This window comes from Gorilla gorilla, chromosome 4 (genome assembly GCF_029281585.2).
Source record: "Gorilla gorilla gorilla isolate KB3781 chromosome 4, NHGRI_mGorGor1-v2.1_pri, whole genome shotgun sequence".
NCBI classification, from domain to species: domain Eukaryota; kingdom Metazoa; phylum Chordata; class Mammalia; order Primates; family Hominidae; genus Gorilla; species Gorilla gorilla.
Genome location: NC_073228.2, coordinates 12,726,377 through 12,733,407, shown reverse-complemented (window position 1 = coordinate 12,733,407; position 7,031 = coordinate 12,726,377).

Sequence of the window (7,031 nt, the reverse complement as noted above, 5' to 3'; positions counted from 1 at the left end):
AAGTAGCTGAGACTACAGGCAAGCACCAACATGCCTGGTTATCTATCTAGCTATCTGTCTATTATTTAATCTATCTTTTTTTTTTTTTTTTTTTTAGTAGAGATGGGAGGTCTCAGTATGTTGCCCAGGTTGGTCTTGAACTCCTGGCCTCAAGTGAGCCTCCCACTTCGACCTTCCAATGTGCTGGGGCTACAGGTGTGAACCATGGCATCCGGCCTGTTTCGCTTTAAGTTTGAGCCCTCTGCGTAACGCCATCCTGCACTTCTGGGGAGGTGATATGTGGAGATTCCATCATTTTGGGACACCTCTTCTTAACTCCATTGGCAAGGACAACTGAATCAGCCACAGATGATGGCTGGGAAGAGGGGCAAGGAAAAATGGGGCCTGTCCTGGTGCCAGGGTTCAGGGGAGCACACCTAACTGATGTTGACGTGGAAGGTGCTGAGGAAGGTGACTCTGTGCTGAGGAAGGTTCCACTGTGACCATGTGGAACTGTTTGTGTGGGAGGAAGCTTGACTGTCTGAAGCACGGAGATGGTTTTTGTCACTTTGGCTGCCATGATAATACCATAGACTGCCGGCTTAAACAACAGAAATGTATTTCTCCCAGTTCTGGAGGCTGGAAGTCTGTGATTAGGGAGCAGTGTGGTCAGGCGCTGGTGAGGGCTCTTGTCCTGGCTTGCAGACAGCCGCCTTCTCACTGTGTCTTCACATGGCAAGGAGACAGCATGAAAGCAGTCTCCCCGGTGTCTGTTCTTGTAAGGGCACTAATCCCATTGCCCAAGGGACCCTCCCTCATGACCTCATCTAACCCTAATCACCTCCCAAAGGTCCCATCTCCAGATATCATCCCTTAGGGGGTTAGGGCTTCCATATAGGAATTTTGAGGAGTGACCGACATTTAGTGCAGCACACACAGCTTCCACGTATTCACTTGATTCTTTGCTTTCTTTCCTTCCGTGTTTTCCTAAATGTGCAGTGACGGTGCTTGGACCTAGTTTATGGTCAGAGTAGATTTATTTGGCATTGTACGAGTTCCTGCAGCAGAGGCACTGGTGCCAGGAAAGACCTTGGGAGCTCTGGTTCCCAGCGTGCTGCTGCTGCTGGTGGAGGGGGTGCTACCTGAGGAGCCCCGGGGTGGGGGGCAGGCCGTGTGGAGGGTCCTCGAGGCAGCTTTGAGAAACTCCCAGTGCACCACTCTCTTGTTGTGTTACTTCAGATTTTATGAAACGATCTGTTTGTGCTCTTTCCCTAAGGGGAACTGGAGGTGAAGGGTGCAATTTTATAAATAAAAAATCAACTGTGGGTAGCTTAAACCTGGCTTGTGATGACGGTGATCAGAGCAGGAGAGCCACATCTATTTAATGTGATGTTTTCCTCCTTCTTCTGAATAGAAATTTGCCTTTAGAGAGGAAAGGAGGGGAGAGAAGAGGAGAGGGGAGGGAAGGGGAAGGGAGCATAGGGCAGGAGAGGGCAGGGGAGGGAATCTGGCTTATGGCTCTGAGCCATAAACTGTCACCATTAGGGAGACCGGGGAGTTCTGGCAGGTTCTGGCCATCACAGTAGTCCCTGGAGTGGCTTTGGGTTCTGAGCACACAGCCCATACTTAGGTCTGTGGGAAGGGCCACCCCCTTACTGGGCCTCCACAGGGCAGCAGGGCAGGGGTTAGGGGTTATACGCCATGCTCAGAGCAGTTTTGCCTCCTCTCCCAGGAAGCCCGGGCAGGGCTCCACAGCAACCTGCCTGGAGTCCCACCTTCAAGGTCCTAGGCACTCTAGGCCTTTAGCTGTGCTCCAGTGGGGCCTTACTCCTCCTCTGCCTGCGTGGACACTGCTGTGGGCCCCGTGACAGCAGCATGCACACCTAGCACTTGCTGAATGCATGCCAGGCTACCTGCTGGGGACTGTGTTTTTCTGGGGTTATGCCATTGATGATGTCATTTCAGCTTTACAACCACCCTAGGGGGCAGGTACTATGATCACTTCCAGTTTCCAAACATCAAATCCGAAGCTTGGGGAAGTGAAGCAGATTGCCCTAAATGCCACAGCTGGCAGCGGTTGCAGCTGAGTTTGCGTCGAGACCCACCTGACCACAAGCTTGTGCTTAGAGCTGATTATTCTGCTCAGGCCAAGCACTCCCGGATAAACCCTGGAGTGTCAGAGTGAGCAGGGGGCAAACCAACGTGGCCCCAGGAGCAAACCCACTGTACTCCTTTTGCTCATTGCCGGGTCTAACTCCAACCTGCCTCCCACCCCAGCACTTGTGCAGCCTCAACGCCCAACATCAGCCCAAACCTTCTGTGACCAGTTGACTCTTCCAGCTGTGCTGGGCTTTGCAAAGCCCATGTGCCTTTGCCCAGGGGTGTCATCTGGGACTGTGGAGTCGACCACAGTCAATTGCTTGGGTGACATATTAGAGGTTCTGTGTGGTGGGATGAGGTCTGCAGGCACCTGGCTGCCCTCAGGTGGGAGGGTGTGGGGAAGGTGCTGGCTTTGCATGAGCGGAACTTAGCGCACACCTGTGGACTGAACTGAACTCACTGGCCCACCCCTGAGCACCCTTGACAGCACCCAAGCTGTGCCACAGACACCATATTGTATCCTCCACCTGTCCCTGGGTCAGCCAGGCTCAGAAACAGAAGCCCAGAGAAGGAATTTTGCCAAGGTTGACACAGCTTCCAAGGGGCAGAGCCAAGACAAGAAGGCGCAATGCCACCAAGCAGATGGCAGTGGAGGAGACAGAGACCCCACTGAGGATGCAGAAATGGCCTGTGGTCCCAGAGGCAGGGGGCAGGTGGGAGGCCCAGTGTGGCATCTCTGCCCTGGAGCATCTCCAGACAGGCAAGTTTTAGGGGCCAGAGCCCAGCACTGGGTCATCTCAACAATCCATAGACACCCTCGGCCTTCCACACATGAAGGAGATACCACTGCACGGGGCAGAATGGTGTCCCCAGAGTCCACGTCCATCCGGAATCTTATTTGGAAACAGGCTCTTTGCAAATGTAATTAGTGAAGATGAGGTCATAGTGGAACAGACTGGGCCCTACATCCAATGCCCGGGGTCCTCATCAGATGAGGAGAGGACACAGACAGACACGCATTGGGTGAGGGTGTGTGAGGATGGAGGCGGAGATTGGAGTGATGTAGCCACAGGCTAGGGCGCGCTGAAAACTGCCAGGAGACTTGAAAGGACAAGGAAGGAACCTGCCCAGAACTTTCAGACAGCAGGGCTCTGAGACACTTGCATTCCAGACCTCAAGGCTCCGTCTCCAGAGCAGTAAGAGAATAAACTTCTGCTGTATGAAGCCTCCCAGTCTGTGGTCATCTGTTATGGCAGCCACAGGAGAGTAACCCACCCACCCTCCCCACCTTCAGGGCAGTGCCAGCGAGGGCTGTGGGTGCACAGTGGGCCTGGTTTTCACCCCCTGCCTGCACCCTACTCACTCTGGGCTTGCTGGGCCTGGTTCCCAGGGCATGGTGGCCCTTTCTTCACGGTCATTGCTCTTCCACGACTTCTCCATGATGTTATCCCTGACCACGCAAACACTGTCACACGTGCCCCTCCTAGAGCCTTCCCTTCTCCCTTCCCTTCCCTTCTTTTCTTTCCTCTTTCCTTTCTTCTCCCATTCCTTTCCTTCCTTCCCTTCCTTCCTTCTTTTCCTTCCTTCCCTTCCTTCATTCTTTTCCTTCCTTCTTTCATTCTCCTTCCTTTCCTTTCCCTTCCCTTCCCTTCCCTTCCCTCCCTCCCTCCCTTCCTTCCTTTCCTTCCTTCTTTCTCCCTTTCCTTCCTTTTTTCTTTTCCTTCTTTCATTCTCCTTCCCTTTCCCTCCCTCCCTTCCTTCCTCCCTTTTCTTTTCTTTCCCTCCTTCCTTCTTTCTTTCTCCCTCCCCTCCCCTTCCCTCCTCTCCCTTTCCTTTTCTCTTTTTGTTTTTCTTTTCTTTTTGAGACAGAGTCTCACTCTGTTGCTCAGGCTGGAGTGCAGTGCCATCTTGGCTATCTGCAAACTCTGCCTCTCAGGCTCAAGTGATCCTCCCACCCCAGCCTCCTGAGTAGCTGGGTCTACAGGCGTACGCCACCACACCCGGCTCATTTTTGGGTTTCACCTTGTTGTCCAGGCTGGTTTGGAACTCCTAATGGGGCACACTAGAGGGACCTAGAGGCCACATGCCACGGTGGCCTTACACAATTGGACCCCGAGAAAGACCGTTCAGACCAAAGGACCCCAGGAAAATGGTTTTTCCTTTGATGTTTATTTGGAAGCCACTTTTTTGGTTTGAATTTTTTGTGGTAAAATGCCCATAACATAAAGTGTACTATTTTAACCATCTTTAGGTGCACAGTTCAGTGGCATGAAGCACCTCACACTGTTCACCCATTCCCACCGCTCACCCCCACTCCCGCCGCCCGCCCCCACTCCCGCCGCCCGCCCCCACTCCCGCCGCCCGCCCCCACTCCCGCCGCCCGCCCCCACTCCCGCCGCCCGCCCCCACTGCCGCCGCCCGCCCCCACTGCCGCCGCTCATCTCCAGGACTTCTTCATCTCTCCAAACCAAAGCTCTGTCCCCGTTAAACACCCACTCTCCACTCCCCCTTCAGCCCCTGGCAACCCCCATTCTACTTTCTATCTCTATGACTTGGCCTACTCTAGGGACCCTCATTTACGTGGAATCAGATGACATTTGTCCTTTTGTGCCTGGCCATTTCACTCAGCATAATGTCCTCAAGGTTCATCCCTGTTGCAGCCGGGGTCAGAATTTCAGTCCTTTGTGAGGCTGAGTGATATTCCATTATATGGATACACCACATTTTGTTTATCCATTCGTCTGTAGGTGAACATTTGGATTTTTTTTTTTTTTTTTGAGACACCTCACTCTGTCACCCAGGCTGGAGTGCAGTGGCGTGATCTCAGCCCATTGCAACCTCCACCTCCTGGATTCAAGTGATTCTTCTGCTTCAGCCTCCCGTGTAGCTGGGATTACAGATGCACACCACCACGAGTGGCTAATTTTTGTATTTTAGTAGAGACAGGGTTTCACCATGTTGCCCAGGCTGGTCTCGAACTTCTGAGCTCAGGCTATCCACTCACCTTGACCTCCCAAAGTGCTGGGATTCCAGACATGAGCCACCACGCCCAGCAGAACATTTTGGATTTTAATCCATTTTTTAAGACAATGAGAATCATGTCATCAGCCCCATTTCCCATTTTGCTTCAGCCACGAGCATGTCAGAAAAAAAAAAATTGTTGCTCAACCTTACTGGTTGTATCAAAAAGCCCCACTGCCTCATTTTCCTGCCCTCTCTGTCTTCCATTGTCTGACCTTGACTTTTATCTGCTGACGTGCTTCCGTCTGATTTTATGTGGCTATGGCAATGGAAAACCATGTATAGAATGACATGGACACAAGCTGAAACGACCCTGCCTCAGGTCATTCTCCAAGTCCTCCCTGATGCCACAGGGGGCTGTGGGTCCCCGGGAGAGCCACCTTCCCTCCCTGCCTTGCAGCCAGGCGCAGGGCACAGCGCTGCATGAGAGGAACAGTCCCGCCCCCGACTGCTTGTGGACTGTGGTCCTTGGACACCTTTGGGCTTCCGGATTTCTTGGTCACCTCCCCTTGCTGGTGTCTGATTACGCTGAGTGGGCTGTTCTTCCTTCTACTGTGAACCTAAGGGAAGCGGAGTCCCTGTCTGAGCTGCTCTCTCCGGAGCTGGCGCTGCACGCCATATTCCCTCCAACACTCAGCTGAGACAGAGTTCAGCAATGATGGTGTCCAGATGGCCGTCCAGTCCCCACTTGGCTGCTGTCTGCTGCACCTGTCCCCCTGCTCCTGAATGTGGAGAGCCAGCCTGCCTATGTTCACAGGCACAGCCGGGATGTCTCTCCTATGCTGGTGAGATCTCAAGACCCATCCGACATCCCTTGGAGAGATGGAAACTCTTTGAGACCTGAAGAGGCACCACCTCTCTGCAGAGAGGGATGTGGCTGAACCGAGGACGCAGTCTCCCAGCAGAAGTGTTGCAGGGGATGCTGGGTTTGGTCCTGCCCATGTGTGGCTGTGAGCAGTGCCAATGGGATGGGGGTGGGGGGAGAAATGGCAGAGACAGGAAAAGGAGCCAAGTTAATACACAGGGCAGACGGCACCACTCAGCACGCAGGCAGCTGGAGAATGCCGGCTTCTTAGCTGAGCGTGTTTCGTTATCAACAATTTAGACATGTCCTTTCTCCTTTGGGAGATGGGCAAAATCTCATTTCCTGAGCAAATCCCCTAAGAAACCAACCTATTCATTCCTCTAAGATTTTCAGAAATCCTTCTCCATCAACCTACTTACAAAATAAAAGTAGCTAATAGGCCAAGTGTGCTGGAGGCTGGGTGCTAGAACGGCTGGTCTGTGGAGCCCACGGGAACCAGGCGGGGTTCCTAAAAATGCCCAGGATGAAAGGTGGGAGATATGGCCAGTTCATCTCCCCACCCTGGCTGGCTTAGGTAATGCCACAGGTAGACACACACAGAGAACATAATCGTATTTTTTTTTTTTTTTTTGAGACAGAGTCTCACTCTGTCACCCAGGCTGGAGTGCAGTGGCACCATCTTGGCTCACAGTAACCGCTGCTTCCCAGGTTCAAATGGTTTTCCTGTCTCAGCCTCCCGAGTAGCTGGGATTACAGGTGTGCACACCAAGCCTGGGTAATTTTTGTATTTTGGGTAGAGACAGGGTTTCACCATGTTGCCCAGGCTGGTCTTGAACTTTTGACCTCAAGTGATCCGCCCACCTTGGCCTCCCAAAATGCTAGGATTACAGGAGTGAGCCACCACATCTGGCCCCCATGTCGTTTTAATTTAAGGCAACAACTAGATAAGCATTTGTAGAATTAGAGAAAAGCAATGCAGAGTTTTGCATCTGGGGAAAAATCACAGCGTGGGGCATCTGCCACTCTTCCAGCGCCAGAGAAGAGAAGGCAAGGCAGGACCCTGGCTGTGCTTGGAACTTAGATCTGGCGGTTGATCCACGTTCTGAGTCAAGCTGGGATGGTTGGT